The sequence below is a fragment of the Dipodomys spectabilis genome, unplaced genomic scaffold (assembly GCF_019054845.1).
Source record: "Dipodomys spectabilis isolate Male_0828 unplaced genomic scaffold, ASM1905484v1 ptg000001l, whole genome shotgun sequence".
Taxonomy (NCBI): Eukaryota; Metazoa; Chordata; class Mammalia; order Rodentia; family Heteromyidae; genus Dipodomys; species Dipodomys spectabilis.
This window is the reverse complement of record NW_024870678.1, coordinates 32486073-32507015: the sequence shown is the minus strand read 5'-3', so window position 1 is coordinate 32507015 and position 20943 is coordinate 32486073. Positions and strand designations below refer to the sequence as shown.

Genomic DNA, 20943 nt, shown 5'->3' with positions numbered 1-20943 from the left:
ATGACAGAAAAGAAATGGAAATGACAGGATGAGCAAGAAAGGCGATCAAAACCCAGCCTGAAGTACAGACTCAAGACCAAAACAGTGCAAGTGAGTTGTAGGAGAAAAGATAGGCTGAGCTGCAAAGTCAAAGCTCCGAATGCATGGCCTGCCAGCCTTCTGGAAATGCAGCCTCAGGATCTGCCCTCGACCTCCCAACCTTGAACTTTCACCAGTACAGATCCTAGTGTGATCCAGCGGACAATTCAAGGAGCTGGCCATGCAGTGACGTCTCCACGTGACCATGGAGCAACTCGCTTAGTTCAGAACTTACTAATGTGAAGCCCACCTGTGAGGGCAGGAGGAATAGATCACACTAACAAGCACCACAAGTGGTTATGATGGCCAAAAACGACCTGGTGTAAGAGAGAGAAAGAGCAAGAGCAAGCGAGCACGTGTATGTGCTGGTACTAGGGCTTGGCCTCAGAACTTGAACCTGAGCACTGTTCCTTGGCGTTTTCCCCTCAAGACTGGCATCTTACCACTTGAACCACAACTCCACTTCTGGCTTTTTGGTGGTTAATAGGAGATGAGAGTCTCACAGATTTTCTTACCTGGACTAGCTTTGAACCTGGATCCTCAGACGGCAGCCTCCTTAGTAGCTGGGATTATGGCGCGAGCCACCAGCGCCCGGCTCCTGTGTGATTCTTACGGAATTTTGACAAGTACTGTTGTAGGTTTTAAGCCTTTCCATCATAATTCACAGCATTTTAAGCAGGATTCCCAGAAGCCCCAGGCCTTAAGGGAGGCAGAGCACTCTCTTCAGGCTTCACGAGCTCACAGCATTAAAGGAAGTGCAATGGAGATGATGGTTTTCTAATACTGGTCATCAAAAGCTGATGTAGTAAAACGTATGTCCTGTTTGAAATGCACCAGCTCACTTCAATGTTTCTCTACATCTCTGCTTAAAAACTGGTATGCTACTTGTGGTCTAAATAGAGCTATACTACCCACAAGTATGCCTGATGAAGGAAAACACTCCCCAAGTAGAGCCGTAACATCACAATGTAAACTACACAGTAACTATATGATCTAAATTTGGAGAAATGTTGGGAGCAATAGGATTGTGAATGTTAATACCAGTTAAAAAATGTCACTTAATATTCATAAAAATTATTCGGGGCCTAAAAAGACCCTCCACAAAGAGTCAGCCTTCAGGAAGTATTGCTGGTTCTGGGGCTTGAACTCAGCCTCACACTCACAATTAGCTTGTTTTGTTCAAGGCTGGCCCTTCACCACTTGAACCATACCTCCACTTGATTTTTTTGCTGCTTTTGAATGTGATCCTCAGATCTTGGCCATCTGAGTAGTTAGAATTTTGGTGTGAGCTACTGGTGCCTGTACCAGAAACTAGTTTGATGAAACATTACGGTTGTAATCTTCACTTATATGGCAAGCTCAACACCTCCCTGAGCCTGAATAATAATGAGATTCCAGGTCACAAACAATAGACTTTTTTGATAAAGAATGTAATTAATGAAGAAATTCCCTTCATTTGGGGAAGTTACCTTACTACCAAAGTCCATGTTTGTGGGTTTTGTTAAAAGAAGAAGGGAATGAAACATATTTGAAAGGTTAGAATAAGAATATAGATTAATGATTACTTTTCAGCAGAAATATGAACTTATAATAAGATTGACAATCAAGATCAAATAGTAGCAGTACTTTCAGGATATAAAGAAGCCACTGATATGAATTAGTAGAAAAGCGGGTAGTAAGGGAAATGAGGCTTATATAACACGCAGATGGCAGAATAAGTTGATGAACCCAAACCAGCCTAACACCAAAATGAATCAGGGGCTACAAAAGAATGAGGAAGCTGGACATCTGTTAAGTAAGGACAAAGGAACAAGGAAGTAAGGACTGGACATTACATCTTTAGTGCCTTTACTATATAGAGTTTAGAAAGGAGATCCACCTATCAGAAAGCCATCTTCCAGGATCCCAATTCTCTCTAAGTATCCCAAGGCCAATCTCTGAAGACAGTGCAAGGTGGCTAAGATGGACTGAAATACTGTCTTCCCGCGGTGTATCTATGCTTCATGTTCTCTTCACCCTTCATGTTCCTTTTCAAATAAACTTCCCTATCACTTTTTCTTTGTTCACATACTGCCTGAATTCTCTTGCTGGACACAAGAACCCAAGGCCCTAAATGTCTGCTAACACCATCAAGTTGTGTCCTTCAACATACTGACTTCTTTTAGATTATATTGATTGCAAATATTTGTGAACAATTATAAGGCAACTATTAAATTTATGACTACAAAATTAAGTTATTCACTCTGAGTTAACAAGAAGGAACAGCAAGAAAAGGGGCCGGAAATGAGCAATATATCAGCATAACCACCAGCACATGTGCTGAGTTTGCTGTAAACTTTTAAAGGTTTTTCAGTATTCCATTTGCTCTGTAACAATTTTATGGCCTATAAACATGGATTGGCTAGTAGTTAAAACACACTTGACCTCAAAAGCTTGATCCAACTTGAGTGTGGCAAAAATCCAAGACACAGCCATGCATCAGTGCATACATAGCTGTGCTCATGACCAGGTGAAGAACGTCTCGAGCACATAAAATAGGAGCAGATGCAACCAGGTTCTCTTCTCAATGGCATATACCACACCTGTGACCTTGGAGCGGCTATCACTGTAGGAAAGGTCACTGCCTTGAGAAGAAGATGAGGAATCTTTAAGATCCCATGGTCTAAGGGCCCAGTGAGACTGTGATTTAGGACTAAATGTAAACTGGATACACTAAGTGTAAAAGGCCAGGACTTCTGGAAAGATCGAGATCAAACAACCTACCACCAACCATAGAGCTGGATCTACTAGTTTCTAGGACCACTTCTGATTTCCTAGCTAGGCAAGAATACATCTTCTCTCTGGTCTAGAAAATGTCATTCACACAGTTGCATAATCCATAGCACTATGTTCCTTATTAGGATTAGTGAAAATGAGAGAGACTCACTTCTTCCTTATCATTCCTTTTCTCTATCTATAGTCTCTCTATGGTAGACAAATTTCAATGGAGGGAGTAAAGAGGAATAAAATTGGTTATAGAAGAGACTACACTGGGAAGCTAGGCATGATGGTACCTTTAAAAATACTGTCAAAGCCAAGTGCAGGTGGGTCAGGCCTGTAACCCTAGCTACTCAGGAGGCTGAGCTCTGAGGATCGTAACCAGCCCGGGCAGGAAAGTCCATGAGACTCTTATCTCCAATGAACCACCAAAAAACTGGAAGTGGTACTGTGGCTCAAGGGAACTGAGGGACAGCACCCAGGCCCTGAGTTCAAGTTCCATGACAAAAAAATACTGTCAAAGGTGGGAAAAAGTGAGCTATGAAATGGGTCCACAGGCAATCCCTTTATGGGAAGATTTTTAACTAGCAATATGAATTGGGTCCGGTGCCTTTCCTGTACTTGAGATGACCGGGACCACTCCATTCTGAAAGGTTTCTAATTAGACAATTCATAAAATAGAATGTTATACATATTTGGTATTTCTAGTATTTTAGCCAAGTTTACTACCTCAAACAGAACAGTCTCTGAGCTTACGGAAGTAAGACAATTTAAGTCAGATTCCATACTAGCATGGACTATGAAATAACATTTGCTAATGGATAATGTTATTTATGTTGACTCATAACTTAGAAGGTAATTATAGTTTTCTCAAATAAGGGAATACAACTCATAAAAACTGTCTAGTCTTGTTCTCATTTACCTTGAAATAATTTAAGATTTCCACCTGTCTGGACTATTCTTTCTGATTCCCTGAACTCACCATTATTTGTATTTTTCTCCAGAGTTGAGTTATTGGGCAGTAACCACTGGCCACAGGTGGCTCCTGAGAGCAGGAGGTGGCTATAAATAGAATCACACACTGGACTTCAATGACTTAGCATGAAACGAAGATTATAAAACATCTCATTTTATATTGGTTACATGTTGAAATAATCTTTTAGACTAATGGGCTAAATGAAATACCTTATTAAAATTACTTGCACCAATTTCATTTTACTGTTTTAAAATGTACATTTAAAAAAGTAGCTACTAGAGAATTAAAATTTATATATGTAGCCCTTTTTTTTCCTGTGTGTGCTGGTACTGGGTCTTGAACTTATGGTTTTGTGCTCTTGCTTGGCTTTTGGGGCTCAAGGCTGACACTCTACCACTTGACACACACCTCTACTTCTGTTTGTTGTTGTTGTAGTTGTTGCTAGTAAATTGGAAATATGAATTTCATGAGTTTGTTTTCCCCAGCTGGCTTTAAATATCAGTTTTCAGAGCCCAGTCTCCTGAGTAGCTAGGATTATAGACATGAGCCACCAGTAGGTAGTACTGGTTTAAATGATCTCCTTGTCAATCTCGGTCGAAGTAAAAGTGAACATAGTGGTGTATACAACTTAGCTTGTACTTTAAAAAAAAACTATTCACTAATAACAAAATATGATAAAGTAGAAAAAATAGAGTGGTAGATAACTGCTGGGCAATGAAAGATATTATTTTCCACGATCAATCAACTAAACCCAGATAGATTACGAAGCAAGGCAGCTTTTCCTTCGGAAGTATGAATATTTGTGTAGCTTGCTTTTTCCTACTTCTAATGTCTCTTTCTCTTCCCAAATCCCAAGCAGAAGCTAATAATAGAATAATTTCTGAGAATTTTATGCAAAGCACGGCTAATGGCCCATTTTGGGCGGATCTTTTGACCATGAATACACCAAAAGAAGCTGGTTCTACCTAGGTGAGGGTCAATCAATCAGACCCTGGGTAGGCCTGGAGGTGTGGAGGTGGTGGGGGTGGTGGGTGCAGGGGTCTTGGAGATTCACTGATGTTTAAAACTCAAAGTACTATTTATCCTGAAAGACTCCCACATGTCCCTTTTCTACTCAAGGTTAGAGCTCTACCACCTGAGCCACAGTGCCACTTCTGATTCTTGAGTGGTTAATTGGAGATAAGAGTCTCACAAGGACTTTTCTGCCCGGGATGGCTTCGAACCGAGATCCTCAGATCTCAGCCTCCTGAGTAGCTAGGATTACAAGCGTGAGCCACTGGTGCCTGGCTCCAGTCATTTAATTGCTCTTCTTTGGAATGTTACTGGCAGAAATCAAGAGCAGCAATGCTTCTTGGCTTCTTGTTTCTCCCGCTGACTTTGGTTTGATGGATAACTTCCTTTCCATGCTTTCACTGTCCAGGCTGACATCTGATGAACTCCACAGACTACAAGTCGCTGTCACAACTCCTAAGGAGACCCTCATCCCCACCCCCCTGCCCACACCTACACAATGCAAGGCAGAAGCTTCTTTCTCACTGTCAGGCGAGAGAGGAGGGATTTCTCTAAATTACACTCATTGTTATTGTAGGCATCCAATGGGAGTCTCAGTTCCCTGTCAGAATAACCATGGAAATCAAGAAAATGTGTTTTTCTCAATACCAATAACTAAAGTGAGTTCCTCCCTAATTATACCATTGTGAATTTGGACTCAAAGAGGAGGAGGCGACAGAAAGACTAGAGTATCAGCAAGCAGTTAGCTATCAGCCAGCAAAGTTTGCTGACAATAGAGCTCATGTTTGGCAGGACCTCAAGGTTGTAAATGACCGCCTTTAAAGCAAAGTTGACTCAAAATGCAGAAAAAGGCAGTTATGTCTCTCAAAAGGCAACACTAACTGAGGAATGTACTTCTTTCCAACTGGCTCATGAGCTGGTGGATAACTCAGGAGCTAAAAGTGTGGGTTTTTACCTCCTGGTTTTTAAGAATAACAACCGAATTTTTAATTAGAAAAGTAGAATCATTTCTAGTTTCTTTAAAGTTTGGTGTATCCAAGTCAGGAGCTATGATTTTCTTATTTATCTATTGCTATTTGGTGAGGTGCAAGTGAAAATTGATGTCATCGCCTTAGTTCTTAGTTGGACCAATGTACTAAGTGGTAGTATGGTAGTAGATACTAATATGGGGCAGCTGTGAACTCTGTCCTATCTTTGTGACTTCCATTTTTGTGCTGGTCCTGGGGCTTGAACACTGGGCCTGGATGCTGTCCTTGAGCTTTTGTACTCAAAGCTAGCACTCTACCACTTGAGCCACAGCTCCACTTCTGACTTTTTTGTTAGTTAATGGAGATAAGAATCTTATAGGCTTTCTTGCCTGGTTGGCTTTGAACTGTGATCCTCAGATCTCAGCCTCCTGAGTAGCTAGAATTACAGATCTAAGCCACTGGCACCTGGTTACCTTTTTTAAAAAAGAAACATTTCAAAAGTAATTTGACATTTTATTAGCTTTTTTTGGAGATGATTTAAACAAAAGTTGTCCATATTTAATATATAGCATTTGGTAAGTTGAAAGCAATACATCCATGCTATGATCATATCCTATGAATATATCCATTATTGCCAAGAGTTCCTCATGCCTTTTCCTTTCTTTAATTATTTTGGGCTATTAACACAACCTAAGATCCACGCTCTTAGACAAGGTTTAAGTACACCACACAGTAGTGTTTACTACAGGCACTACGCTGAGTAGTAAGTTCTTGGACTTGACTTCCATACCTGAGAATCTGTCTTTGACTAATACCACCCTATTTCTCCCTCTCCTTCTCTCCCAGCCTCTCTCTCTCCCTGTAGTCATGGGGCTGGGGGGGGGGGGCCCAGAACACCTCAGGAATAGGTCTGTTTCCTGAAACTGCCATGCAAAGCAATGGAGGGATCACAGTGATCCACAGAGGGTGTCCAAGGGCCCCAGCTGCTACGATCCCTGCTACACACCTGTAGTGAGAAGCTGTCAAGGACGCAGCCCTGCCACATCTGACAGCAGCTGCAGCACAGGCCTGGAGCCAGAACCACTTGACAGAGCATCTTCCAAACTCCTGACTCACAGGTTTATAATCTCTTATTATAAAAGATTACATAGTTTTATGTATATGAATTATACATATGGGTGAATACATGATTATATAAATTATAAATGTTGCTGTTTCAAGCCACTGAGACTTGGGGATGATTTGTTATGCAGCAAGGAATAACCCAGTCTCTCTATTACCAGACATACCTCCCACAATGCAACTGCTATAACACTACATTGAAATTATCTTTAAAATCTCCCAAAACAACTTTGAGCCAGGCATGGTAGCACATGCCTGTAATCCTAGCACTTGGGAGGCTGAGGCTGGAGGACTGTGAGTTTGAGGTCAGACTAGGAGATATAGCAAGACCCTGTTTAAAAAACTAACAAGCAACTCAAAGTTCATATATATATATATACACACACACACATATATACACACACACATACACACACATAGATTTATAGCTGTAGATGAGGGGGAAAACATTAGAGAAGTTAAGGTAAGTACACAGTGAACTGTGACTCAGTGATGATCGGTTCTGATTTCTAGTCTATTATTCATTGTATTTGGATACAGATTTATGAAATAGATAGAAAAGGAACTTCAAGATCAGGAAATAAAGAACTTGGCATAAGCTACTTGTCTAGGGCACATGGTACCACCAAAAGGGACCCGACACTCTTTTATTTTTTGTTTTTGTTTGTCGGTCGTGGGGCTTGAACTCTGGGCCTGGGCGCTGTCCCTCAACTCTTCAACTCAAGGCAAGCGCTCTACCACTTGAGCTACAGCGCCACTGGGACCCGACACTCTTAAGCAAGAGGGTACATGCAGGCACACGTGAGTAAATACATTCCCAAGTGGGGGACAAAGGATGGAGCAGAAGCTAAATGATGACATAGTACTCTCTTCCGGTGAGAGGATTTGTGTGTATGTCCTGGCTTTGACTCATGGGGTTCACTTCGATCCTGAGATTCCTTGCTGTAAGCCAGGCAGCTGCAGTTCCCCCAAGTCCCACCTAACCTTGGTGAAGTGACTTCAAGGACAAGGAAGCACTGGCTGGCACACCATGGCTGCTCCTCGCTGGAGACCCAGCACAAGCTGTAGCTCCACAGCACGGATTTGCTTCTATAGCCTGCTAAGGCCAGGTCTAAATGAAGAAATCTATTACTGACATTGCCAAAGGCAACGAAAGCAAAGCCACACAACAACATACAGCAAAACTCCAAAGCAACCCTTTGTAATGTAGGTTAAAAAAATAACTTGTTCCAGCTTTGCTTCTGAACATCACCTTCCTGCTCCTGTGAAAATACTGGTCTCAAGGCAGTGCCTAAACAATGACACTCAGCTACACAAACTCCCTCTACACGAACACACTCATTCCGCAAACATCTCTGCACAGTTAGGAAGAAGGCACGAAGCAAAATAACATTTTTCTTAGAGAAAAAAAAAAAAGGAGGCGGGAGGAAGAGGAGAATTCCAAGGGGCTAACGATGGTGTTCTGAGTAAATAAATCTATCCACAAAGTACATTCAATATTTTCATCAAGGAAAAAGGAGGAGGAAGAGAAATTGAAGTGTCAAACAATAGTGGTCAGAGTAAATAAATCCTTCTGGGAAGCACACTGTAAAACGATTAAATGTCATGTCCTCTTAAACTCTTAAAGGCCTAGGAGGCGCCTGACATGCACAGTGAATAAGATCAGTGGTTTCATGAGCTGAATACAATGCCATCCCATTTTGAATTTCAGAATCGCCTAGCTTATTTTCCACAATAGAAAAAGGCCAAAAGGATAGGTAAGAAAAACTTTCTCATTCGTTTTACCAAGTAGAAGGCATCCTTTTTTTCCTTTGCTCTTTGTCTGTACAGATTTCTGTACTGACCGTGTCACTTGTATACTCTGTCAATGTTACTGAAGGAAATTATAATTACAACCTCCATTTGTATCAACTTTTGAAAGATTGTGAATGAAAACCTGTGATTTTTATATTTAACATGTGGTCAGTAGAGGCGTGTCAAATATATACTTTCAAATGATCAGTAGTAAATCCCAATAATTAAAATAAGAATCACATACAATCCATGTCTCCTGTTTCCTAGTCCTGCTTTTAATGAAAGCATTTCTAACCGATGCACATGCAAAATAGAAATTCCATTTATTTACTCAGTCAACATTGGTTGCCTGTAGACTAAATCACAGCACTGCACTTGATAAGCCTAAAATTTGCCAAGACTTATTTTGTTCCTCCAGCTTGGCCTGCATGCACCTCACAAAAAAGCATACTAAAATCCTGAGCACGGCTTGCATGATGTTAGATTTCTCCCCGTCCTGATTATCAGCAATCTTGCTATTTCAACCTCCCTTGAAAGAAAAGATACAAACCAAATCCTCACCAGACAAAAACCACTTAAGAGCAGCCTGCAGTTCAGACGCAGAGGGAAACGCAAATAGCATCTTCGACACTAACTCCATTGGCAGACAACTCTTCCACTCACTGAGTCTGCAAGAGAACATCAGGGCTGTATCCAGCAGAGCTTCTGTCCCCACAGTGCTGGAAGAAGCCAGCTACAAGTCTCTCCCGCTGCCCTGTCCCCTGCCAGAGAGGGAAAGAATGAGTGGGTCCTGGCACTGGTCCTCAAGGAACCTTCCTTTGAGCACCTACCTGTGCACCACAAAGGCTGTGGGACGTCGCCTGCTCTCAGTGGAGCATGCTGGGCGCTCTCAGGTAAGCCAGTCAGCCTGACTAGTCTAAGCAGCACTTCCTTGGAAATATTGCATGAGTCAGCTTCTGTCTCACAAAGGCTTCACAAAAACCTGATTTGCAACTTTCTCCCCTGCTGCCTTTCCCCCCCTAGTGTGCAGACCACAGACTTCAGCATCACCCAGAGCCTTAAATGAAACATGACATCATTCAATTGAGAAACAAGACAATAGACAGCACTGTGGGTAACTTGAAAAATACACACGTCGCTGAGCAACACCCTACCTACGATTTCCCACTCTCTCAACATCAAATGCAACCACATACTCGCCTAAAGCTGCCAAGCCTGGACCTTCCTGCCTCTGGCCTCTGGTTGGCTTCTTCTGAACCCCATGGTAAAATAAGCTACATCTTTGGAGCTCAGCTGTGTTCTAGTTCACTTCCCGAATTTTGACCTTGATTCAAATGGCAGAAGGACACATATCTTTCAACAACTTTGAAAGAAAAGAATGTGGAATCACACCTCGCTTCAGGCAGTTTGGATAATTTGTTTCTGGTAAGATAACAGTCTTTGCCGGGTGACTCACATCTGGAATTCTAGCTACTACTCAGGAGGCTGAGATCTGAGGATCCTGATTCGAAGCCAGCCCAGGCAAGAAAGTCTGTGAGATTCTGATCTCCAGTTAAGCACCAAAAAGGAAAAAAATAAAAATAAAAGCCAGAAATGGAACTGTAGCTCAAGTGGTAGAGCTCTAGCCTTGAGCTTAAAAGCTCAGGGACACTGTCTGGCCCTGAGTTCAAGACCCCGATCCTATGTACCCCACCCCATTCCAAAAAAAAAAAAAAAAGATAATATAGTTTTAATTACACAAGAATATACTGAACTTTGACTTTTTAAAAAGTTTAAAAAAAAATAAAGTCTACCTGAAGGGGACTATTTAAAACCAAAACTTACATAAGATATTTCCTAAAAAAAAAAAAAAAAAAAAAAACAACCAAACAGTTAAGTCCCATGATTTTTTATTTATAAATATTAAGGTTGCATGATTTACTTTCCATGCTTTAATGAGCCAGATTTCAAATCATTTTTTAAAATTTCCTTAAGGCTCCCTGTTTTAAAAATGTTCTATTACTGTACAAAGTTTCAAAGTTTATATTTGAAAGGGTATCCACTTCATTAGATGAAGGTCTCCAGAAACACAAAAGTGCTATTGGAAATGAATATCACTGTGTACCACAGAACTAAAGTTCAAAATATGGCTTTTGGCCATGTACAGACACAAAACTCAATTCTTTCCAAGGATTAAAATCCTCCAAATAGAAGTTCCATTTAAAGCATTCATTTGTGGTTGTGGAAAATAACATTAGCAGATCATCTTTATCACAGCTATTTTTACCATACCTATTAAATTATTTTAAGCTAACGACATAATGGGATAATTGGTCTTAATGCCTATTTCCTTTCAAATGAGCTGAGCAACATTGCAGGCCTACTTCATTGGGTCGTCTTTTGGGGCCTGTGCCAGTCATCTCAGAAGACAACTTGCTGATACAACCTCGCCATCTGCCACATTCATCAGTGTGGTGACAATCACCAGGGTTTGAAGAAGGTACTTGGGGAAGAAGGGTCCTTCCTGCACTGTAAACACCTTTCTATAGTCCATTCTGGCACCCATAGTGATCTGGTGCCCCACAGACCACAAGCATAGCCTTCTTTCTGCTTAGATGAGGTTCAGCTCCTGCCCTGCACCCACTCACCCCTGCTTTCCCCATTGCTCAAAGTGCTGTATATTTACTGGGAGGCATCTCATGGTGTCGTAGCTAACTACTTTCTAATTCTCTCTTCCTACGCAGATTTAGTTCCATCAGCTTTTTGTCTGTCTGTTTGGTACTAGGTCTTGAACTCATTTAGCTTTTTAGCTCAAAGCTAGTGGTCTCTCATTTCAGTCATACTTCAGCATTTTGCGGATTAGTTGGAGAGAAAGAGTCTCTCAGATGTGTCTGTCTGGGCTGACTTGGAAAAAAAGATAGATCCTTAGGTCACAGCCTTCTTCAGAGTAGCTAGGATTACTGGCATGAGCTGCCAGTGCCCTCCAAGTTCCATGATTTTATATAAATACTAAGTAGTAAAGACAGAAAGATCCAATTCCTAGGCTTTAGTAAGCCAGACTGTAAGAGCAAGTCATCTTCTAGTACTGTATAGCTTAAAAATCGGCAAGCACTGAAAATAAACTCTTAGATGGAGTATATACACTTCTCTGACTTCCTGACTCGCTTATTTTCTGTGCACATTCTCAGAGATCAAGTTAGTTGCTCTCACCTTCCAATAATTTTTGGATTTTCTCCCTTCTCAGGAAGTATATTTTTGAAAATCCATTTCTGAGAGATACTGTAATATGTCCCAAGGGAAACAAACAAACAAAAACACCAAGGCTGCTTATATGTGACTGTTGAGCAGTTTGCTAAACTTACTGAATGACCCAGTGACAGTTCTGAAGGATAGTTTTTCATGAATTTATTTATTTATTTATTTTTATTCTGGTCCTGGGGCTTGAACTCTGGGCATGGGCACTGTCCCTGAGCTTTTATGCCCAAAGCGCCACAGCTCCATTTCCATTTTTTTTTTAGTTCATTGGAGATAAGAATTCCACAGACTATCCTGGCTTTAAACTGGGATCCTCAGATCTCAGCCTTCTGGGTTGCTAGGATTAGAGGTGTGAGCTACTGGTGTCCAGCTAAAGGATAGTTTTGATGTGACAACACAGACCATAACTTCTCCTACAGACAGTTCATCCATGACTCCTACCTTAGTTAAGATCAATTTGTACAAGCGTTTTTGTATTACATGCTAGAAACAAACCAACTCCACGGTGTCCTCACATGGTAAAGGGTTAAAGATTTACGAGTCTAAGTTTTTAAATTACCTCGCTTTTCAAGCAAGACAGTGCCTGGTCACACATGTATTTCATGCCTATAAATTCATTTGTTAAATGAATTAATAGATAAATTATACATAAAGCCTGGGGAGGAATGACATACACACAGCAGAGAGGAAAAGAAGAAGGAAGAAAAAGTTACAATTCTTTTTACCTATTTGTGTGTGTGTGTGTGTGTGTGTGTGTGCGCACGTGTGCACGCATGCATGCATGCACACATGCCAGTCTGAGAGCTTGAACTCAGGACCTGGGTGAGCACTGTCCCTGAGCGTTTTTTAAATTCAATGCTGGCACTCTACCACTTGAACCACAGTTCTACTTTGGGCTTTTTGGTGATTAATTGGAGATGAGTCTCACAGGCTTTCCTGCCCAGAGTGGCTTTGAACAAGGATTCTCAGATCTCAGCCTCCTAAGTAGCTACGATTACAGGCAGGAGCCACTGATATCCAGCTCAACAGTTTTTGAAAAACCCTCCTGGTTCTTTCACACCTGAGAGCCAGCACCTCCTGGCCTCTTGGTACTCATAGCCCAGCTTGAGCTCTGAGTGGCTTTGCATTCGAGTCTCCCATCTCTATGTCTCAAATACAGCTAATTAGACTGGTAACAGCTCTTGGTCAGGACCTGTCTTGCCATGACCCCTGTGCACGCAACAAGAAAAGTCTTCAGACTCTTCAGACACAAGAGACACCCGGTTCGTTTCCTTGTCACTTCTTGCTGCATAATCCCTTAACCAATATCAACCTTGGGTGTCGGGATCAATTTTGCTCAGCAAAGCTTCTTTCCAAATGATGGCGAGATTCCCTAGATACAGGTGCACACTTTGCAAAGGGATAAAGATAACTTTCCTGCAAAGTGGCTTTCTGAAATTCCCTTCTCAGTCAGGAGGGAAGGGCTCTCCGTGTTCTTCGTGTTTCCGGCTTCTGTAGAGAAGCAGCGCCATTGGACATGCAGAGCAGCAGCAGGCAAGCCTGCAAGGAAGGAAGGCCCACAGGACCAGAAACACCCCAACATTTGAAAAGTAAAGAGGCTGATTGTCCTTCACCTGCAAGGCTTGTGATCAGGTTTGGGATTTCTTCGGATTCAGTGCATATGTGCATTGTACATCATGGAACAACTTGGGCGTGAAACCCAAGTCTAAATTTGAAGTTTATTTAGGTTTGACACCTCTGCACAGAGCCTGAAGTTCCTTTAATACAGTGATTTCTGTTTTCTTCTCTATTATTTCTTTTTAAAAATTATCTTTAAATAGTTGTACAAAAGGGTTTCCATGTTGTAGAACACGAAAACAGTTACATGGTCTAGAATTTTCTATTTGTGACATCATGCCAGTACTCAAAATATTTTGGATTTTGGTCCATTCCAGGTGTGTCAGATTAGAAGCCAACTCCCTCTCCCTTCCTCCTCTACCTCCTCCTCTTCCTCCTCCAATCCTAGAACTTGAACTCAGGGCCTGGGCACTGTCCCTGATCCTCTTTGTGCTCAAGACTAGTGCTCTACCACCTGAGCCACAGCACCACTTCCAGCTTTTTCTGAGTAGTTTATTGGAGATATGAGTCTCATGAACTTTCCTGTCCTTTCTGGGCTGGCTTTGAACTTCCATCTTCAGATCTCAGCCACCTGAGTAGCTAGGATTACAGGCATGAGCCACCAGCGCCCAGCTATTTTATTTTTGTAAATTATTTACACATTTATTATCTTTAAGTAGTTATACAAGAGAATTGGCATTCAATGAATTGTTTTTGGAAATCGATGCTTCTTGGCTTCAAGTAACAGTCACCAGTTAAAACTCTAATATCCTGAGAAGGGATACGGAGTCACTGCTGCCACACTAAGAATGAGCCCATCCATCCTTCATAGGAATGAGAGCACAGTGGGATTTGTACAGTAGGGTGAGAATGAGAGGAAGACAAATAGACAAGTTGTAGGGATCTAACTGAGACAGATGCTAACTCTGCAGCCCAGCAACAGCTGGAGAGGCTGGATAATGCAGGGGGTTGGAGGGAAGCAAGGGAAAGCATATGTTCTGGGACACAGGATAGACTGGCTTCTTCTAATCAATATTTGATGAGGCAGAGTTAGGAATATCCTTACATGTTCAGATTCAACAGTTCTAGGAATTACAAAGAACATTTCAAAACATATTTTATATGGAGCAAAATCAATTGAATGCTGCAGAGAAATGGGGCGATAACTATTTATCTTGTGATTTAACACACTGCCATTGTGACACATTTTCTGAGACAGTTGATAGAAATCAACTATTTTTGATGCAACAGCTCATTGACAGAACTTTTTTTGGGGGGGGGTCCGGTTGTGGGGCCTGAACTCTGGGTCTGGGCGCTGTCCCTCAGCTCTTCAGCTCAAGGCTAGCACTCTACCACTTGAGCCACAGCACCACTTCCGGCTTTTTTCTTTTTTTTGCTTTTGTGGTGCTGAGGAATCGAACCCAAGGCCTCATGCATGCAAAGCAAGCACTCTACCACTGAGCCACCTTCCCAGCCCCTCATTGACAGAACTTTTTAAAATTCGTTTTCTTTTGGAAAAAGTAGGAATCAAGCCTACTATGTAGTCCAGGTTGGCCTAGAACTCATGATCAATCCTCTTGCATTAGCCTCCTGAGTGCAGGGATTATGAGCATATATTGCTACACCTGACAAAACATTCTGAATGTATGTTTAGTTTAGTACAACTGTTTTTCTTTGGAAAAAAGAGAAAGATATGATATTTGATAGTACAATTTATAAAAATATACCACAGAATCAATAATAAGTTTTGAAGTCAATTGCACATTAAAAAATGCCACATCTCTCCATTAAAGTCCCTTTGAAGGACATATCGACTTTCCTCCAGAAAGTAAGCAGTAATGTGCTCACATTCTTCTGCATTGCAGTGATTTATTAAAAATCAATACATGGTCTGCTACTCACACCCCAAAAATATCACCAACTATAAATCTGTTATATGAACCAAACACTATACTTGGTCAACACAGAGGCTAAATAACTTGGCATTTTCCTTTCTAAAGGACTATTTTCAAAGAGAGATAAATTTAAATGGCAAGTAAGTTTGCTATGACAAATTTATGAAATATTTGCTCTCAGCAAAAGATAGGAGTCGATGGCAGATGAGAGCAGTCAAGCATAGGAAATGTTAAGAGAAAGTGTTTTTTGTTTGTTCTAGACTGTTGAATCTAACAACAGAACACAAACTATAAATACTACTTACTGATATGCAAATCGCCTAACTAAATATGTAGTTCCTTGCCCTTTATAGCAGAAAAGATCTGTACTGTGGCGTGGTTGGAAGGATGCACCAAGCCTACTATTCTTTTTTCTTTTTGTCATTTTTGGGCTTGAACTCTGGGCCTGGGCGCTGTCCCTCAGCTCTTCAGCTAAAAGCTAGCACTCTACCACTTGAGCCACAGCACCACGTCCAGCTTTTTCTGCTTATGCGGTGCTGAGGAATCGAACCCAGGGCCTCATGGATGTAAGGCAAGCATTCTACCACTGAGCTACCTTCCAGCCCATCAAGCCTACTCTTCTTCAGGACACTATTTTTTCAGTGTACACTCACCCTTGAAATCAAGTTATGATTGAATTTTGCCCTCATGTACCTACCAGCCAGCCCTGCAGTGGTTTGAAACGGCCATCATGGACAGTCACTGTGGGATTCCCAAAGCTCCCTCACGTTTCCTCCATGGGTTCATGTCTTCAGGAAATCAGTAGTTCTATGTTTTACTCTATTCTTTCATTCAGGTATTTGGTATTTATTTTCCAGAGTGATGAAATCAATTCTAAGTTCTTTTTTTACCTTTTTCTTCTTTTTTGTTTGCCAGTCCTGGGACTTGAACTCAGGGTCTGGGCACTGTCCAGGCACTGTCTTTTAGTTCAAGGCTAGTACTCTACCACTTGAGCCACAGCAACACTTGCAGCTTTTTCTGTGTATGTGGTACTGAGGAATCGAATCCAGGGCTTCATGCATGCTAGGCAAGTATACACCTTCCCAGCCCCTAATTTATTTCTGAACTGAGCAATTTTTAGATAGCAATCAAGCAAATATGCTACAAATCGGCTTCTTGCTTTCCAGCTTCTATCGGGCCCATCTTTAAGGCCACCCTGGGAGGATTCGCTGTGCTCAACACGAGGGAATTATCCCCAGAGAATGCAGTCACCTTTCTAGACATAATCACCCCCCCCAAAAAAAACCTGGAGATAACACACATCAAATCCATTCATAACTAAAGGCATTCAACACAATCTATACTTTGAAAACACTAAAAATATGTACTGGAGCTTGCAAATCTGTTGAAATCTGCAGTGGTATTTTCCAAAATACTAATTAAAACAGGAATCTTAAACAGTTTCAGAGTAACAACCCCTTTGACATCCTTGCAGAGGAGACAATGCCCATTTGCCTCAGCCCTGTTCTTTCCAACCCAACTCTTGGGATGCACTGGGGCCCGGGAGACTGCTCAGCTCCACACAGCCAGCTGTTTGCACCCTTTCTAAACACCCAGCAATGGGGGGTCCCAAGGCTGCTCTCTCTCCCAGATGACAGGGGTGAGGCTGTGAGCTGGCAGGGAGACACAAACACACTGCTTGGGGCAAATTTAAATCAATTTCTTAACTGATCTATAACCTTTCTGCCAACAATGGCCATCCTTGAGATGATCACAATCCCTGTTCATTCCTCTTTCCCCAGGCTTGACAGCTTAGCTTCTAAGACAATGGCTCAGGAGTAAGTAAATTTGTATCAGAGGTGACTACCATTTCTAGAGCTGAAGTGGGATGGTTAGAGCTTAGACTCATTTGGACTCCTTCACCAACCAGGTTGTGAGCTCAATTCCTTTGGGACAGAAAGTTGCACAAGTCCAAATGTAGAATGCATTCATTCTAGCCAAGTAGAACTTACTCCTAAGTGAGCTGAGCTGATTTCTTTCTCTTCCTTTTTTCCTTCATTTCCTTTCTTCCTTCTTTATTTTCCTTCCTTCCTTCTTTGTTTGTTTCCTTCCTTCCTTCTTTCTTTCTTTCTTTTTTTCTTTCTTCCCTCCCTCCCTCCCTCCCTCCTTCCCTCCCTCCCTCATTCCCTTCCTTCCTTTTCTAGGACTTAAAAATACTGAAGGCTTCAGACCTCAATGTGTGTTCCCCATGACCTGAAATGCCCAGCATGACTGTGGATGCTAATCCTGGTCCTTCAGAATTCTGGCATCCTCTGCAAAAACCTGATGACCCCTTCTTTTGAACCCATGGCTTAATGGGATACACTGAGCCCCGAGATCATCACTGGGAGCAGCAAATGAATGTTGATCCACCGCCCCCCTCCCCCCCCCCCCCCCCCGAGCCTGTCACGCAGAATTGGACAAGCCTGGAGTAAAGAATGACATGTGTGTCACTGAGATATAAACTACCAAGAACTGTGTACACAAACATTTGCTCTATTTTTCTAACCTGTCTTCTCCTTTTATTTTCATACCATCCTTCAAATAATATTGAAAGTGGAGAGTGAGTTCCTATTGACAGCTAAATTAGGTGGCCTTCCCTTGTGGTTTCCCATTGCATTCTCAGAGAATAAACCCAGTTGGACTCATCTTTCATCTTCTACTTAATTGCTTGGTATCCAAGCTGAGAGTCAAACTTGCTGAACGTTTTTGTGAGTTTAAGCGCTTGCCTAATTCCTAGTTCCCACAGAGATACATGAAGTAACTTGTTTATGTTACAGAACAAAGGGAAGGAAAAAAAAGAGCTCTTCATTCCATAGCAGTTTTAGCTTAATTAGGTCACGAAACAAGTGTAAGAAAAAATTTCTTTTGATTTATTCTGAAGAAAAAAAGATCAAATCACTCAGGAGGATATGGAAAGAAGGTAAAGGAGAAGATAATAAATACTAGCAGTTGGTAAGGTGGAATGATGGGTACTAGCAGTTGGTAAGGTGGAATGATGGGTAGGCTCCCTCATTACCCACTTCAATGCTGTCTCTACCTTTTCCTTAATGAATATGTATTATTGGTGTAACAAAACAGATTTATGGGATGGGGTATTCCCGATGTGCTGCCCCCATTCCCATCCTGCCCCACTTTTCTGGGTCTGTTTTGTCTCTAGAGAAGCACATCTTCTCTCTGGCTGACAATCATTCAGGTAGGTTTGGCTGCACCAAGAATATGGCAAGAAGAGAGGGAAGTATGCCACACTACTGGCATCCAGTAGTGGCTACATCTGAGGAAGTAATGCTCCCAGCCCTCCTGGGCGCTCTTCATTCTGCTTTGTCTGTTGGTCCCTCAGGAGTCCCTGTGGGTTGTCTTAATGACAAGAGGGGAAGGTTTTCGGCTGTTGGTGTCTCGCATCCACCCCTCATCAATGCCTTGTCCAATGAGCTGCGTGAATCCAGTGCCTTGCGAGGGTCCTGGCTGATACCATTCATCCTGACTCCAGAATCTTTGTCCTGAAAAGCAGATCACACTTTGACCTCATATGCTTCTGCACAATGTTATCCTTTGGGTTTGTGTCTGTGGTATAATGCCAAATGTTAGCTTAATTTATGGTCTGATTCAGGTTCAATGAAATAAATACTTCATTGGAGCCTACTCCATGCCACAAATTCATGTATTCAGTGCTTACTGAATTGCTTCCACATGTCAGGCACTGTCCTAGGCACTGAAAACACACACACACACACACACTCACTCTCTCTCTCTCTCTCTCTCTCTCTCTCTCTCTCTCTCTCACACACACACACACACACACACACATGGCAGTGAATCAAGCAGCAAGATCTCCACCTTGATGGAGCCTGTTTTCAAGCAAGACAGAGGGTAAGTTGCTACAGTTATAGCTTGTCAATACTGGAAAGATACCTTCGAGAGTTCTCACTGAATTCTTCACCTGGTATTTGTATGGCCACTCACATCTCACCCTCTAAGTCCAGTCTATTCAGATCCTGCAAAGGACTGAATATCCTAGTCTCTGCTTATGTCCACTGAAGATCATTCTGCTCTTTAAGTCCTGTGCCCGCAGGGCTGCAGTTGACCGCAATAGGAAAACCCAAGAGAAATCATCTCCGCCAAGGGATTTCTCAACTATTTTGCGATGTGCTATCAGCTTTCCCATGTATATGTGCCTCTTCATTCAAAAATGGGGGGGGGTGACACTTCAAAAGGCTGGGTTTGAGAGGAAGTGGGGAGTCAAGGAGAAAAGAGTTGGATGGCTGTGGGGAACATGGGATCATACTTAGAAAAGGGGGCAGGGAAGCCACCCCTAGGTCTTCTTTTGTCTGTGACTCAATATTCTACTTTCCTACTGCTTCCACCAGATGGCTTTTAGAATTCCACAATCTTCATGCCAACTTACTACTATAAATTTCCTGAAAGCATAGCCAGGTGCTGAATGGCTCATGTCTGTAACACTAGCTACTTAGGAGGCTGAGATCTGAGGATTGAGGCTCGAAGCCAATCCAGCCAATCCATGAGACTCTTATCTATAATTAACTAACAAAACAGCCAGAAGTGGAGGCATGGTTCAAGCAGTACAGAGCCAGCTATGAGTGAAAATGCCAAATACCAGCTCAAGGCCCTGAGTTTAAGGCCTAGTGTTAGCAAAATAAATAGATAAATAAATATTAAAAAGATACTGATTTTAGATAACATCTTCTGGGAAATAAAGGTACTTTCTGCTCCTCAGGCCCTTAGGAGTAATTCATCCAAGATATTAGAGTTTGGTCAAGAAAGACAAGAAAACAAATCATCATCTGAGCAGGTAGTAACTGATGGCCTTACAAGATATGAACAGGGTGGAGGAAGCGTAGTTGCTATGGAAACATAGGGATGGTTTCCCTGAGAAAGGGACATGTGTTTTGACAAGTGAAGGCTGTGAAGTAGAGCCAGAGAGAGAGGCCATGTGGAGAAGAAAGGCTGTATACACTGCTTCACTTCCCGTAGGTCCAGACTGCTGGTCTACCTTGCATGCCCTTGATCGCACCCAATCTAGGTTTTTTTTGTTTTTTTTTTTTCACTTGCAAACTCACTACTGCATGACACAATTAATAACTATGTTTACTCCATCAGTGTCCCTCCCAGAAAGTGTCCTCAACTGTCTTTCCCCACACTGGCATGATTCTAGCTTTTGGCCTGTGTGTGTCTGTCTTCTCTGTTCTATTTCCTCCCACACACAGGGTAGAACAATGTAGGCAGCAACCACGATTTTCTTCTTCCCCAGTCACTTAGAAGGGGTCATTAGAGCAAACCACAATATAAACTTCCCTATCCTGTATTTGCATCTAGGTATAATCAGATTTAAATGAACATCAAAGGGAACCTAAAAGAAAAGGCCACAAAACGATAGACTAGGGAAAGGAGGAGCCTTCTATTTGTCTGGAAGCTTCCAGAGACTTTATGAAATGATCATGTTCATCCAACAGGTGGCCTCTTCTAAGGGACCTGA

General features: G+C 42.0%; 1 protein-coding gene across 1 annotated transcript in view; it reads right to left on the bottom strand.

The window, feature by feature from the left end:
- Window positions 1–20943, bottom strand: part of Plekhg1 (pleckstrin homology and RhoGEF domain containing G1) — a 137226-nt gene that overhangs the window by 74262 nt on the left and 42021 nt on the right. The gene's annotated exons all lie outside the window — the stretch shown is intronic.